This window comes from Balaenoptera ricei, chromosome X, assembly GCF_028023285.1.
Source record: "Balaenoptera ricei isolate mBalRic1 chromosome X, mBalRic1.hap2, whole genome shotgun sequence".
NCBI lineage: Eukaryota > Metazoa > Chordata > Mammalia > Artiodactyla > Balaenopteridae > Balaenoptera > Balaenoptera ricei.
In genome coordinates this window covers 20,596,410-20,597,693 of record NC_082660.1, presented here as the reverse complement: position 1 = coordinate 20,597,693, position 1,284 = coordinate 20,596,410, and positions in this window count along the sequence as shown.

The following is a 1,284-nucleotide window of genomic DNA, read 5'->3' as shown; positions in this document are numbered from 1 at the left end:
CCATTGTAAAGCAATTATACTCCAATAAAGATGTTAAAAAAAAAAAAAAAGACACATGCACCCCAATGTTCACTACAGCACTGCTTACAATAGCCAGGTCATGGAAGCAACCTAAATGCCCATCGACAGACGAATGGATAAAGAAGATGCAGTACATATATACAATGGAATATTACTCAGCCATGAAATTGGGTCATTTGTAGAGACGTGGATGGATCTAGAGACTGTCATACAGAGTGAAGTAAGTCAGAAAGAGAAAAACAAATATCGTATATTAACACATATATGTGGAATCTAGAAAAATGGTACAGATGAACTGGTTTGCAAGGCAGAAATAGAGACACAGATGTAGAGGACAAACGCATGGACACCAAGGGGGGAAAGTGGCAGGGGCAGGTGGTGGTGGTGAGATGAATTGGGAGATTGGGATCGACATATATACACTAATATGCATAAAATAGACAACTAATAAGAACCTGCTGTATAAAAATTAAATAAAATTCAAAAATTCAAAAAAAATTGTATTTTTAAAGTTCAATAAATAATGCACTTTGTTTAATTATCGCAGCCTCAAGTAAGGTTTGATATAATCTAATAGCCTGGATCAAAAAAAATATCAATAATTTGTACTACATCAGGAATGAGAATTTATCAATTTAAAAGGAAATTGATAAATATTACTCAAAACAGTCTTTATACTTAAAAAAATACAAAGTACAACATTGAAGCAGATGCAGCATTCTGCCCCAGGTGCTTACAATGCTCAGTAATGACTAGGTATGCTATGTCATGCCTACTGTAGCAACAAATTCATTATTATTTTTATTATAATTCAGAATAGGTCAATCACAAGCTGTTCTGTAAAAACAACATGCTACAAAAAAAAAAAGACACTGGAGGCTGACTCAAGAGCAGCCTTTTATTCTCTGAATTCTAATATTTATGCTAAGCATGGCCTGTTCGATATTTTTTTTAAATGAAGGAAAATCACAATTGAATAAAAGTTCCAGGGACGAAATACCACTTCTTGAACAAAACCATATACAGCTAGTTTGAGGGCATCTAGTTGATTCAATTTAATTTATTTAGATTAAAATTCTGTTAGTAAAAAATACCTGTACCTACAGTAATACAAAAAGGGCTTTAAAATCTGTCACACATTTGGTTAAGAGAGCATACTGAGGGCTTGTTTATATTTTGTTTTCCTTTAACGCACATACTCATCATTTATAGATAGACAAGCAGATTGTTGAATAACTTGGTTTTCTGTCAATTAGCTGTGCT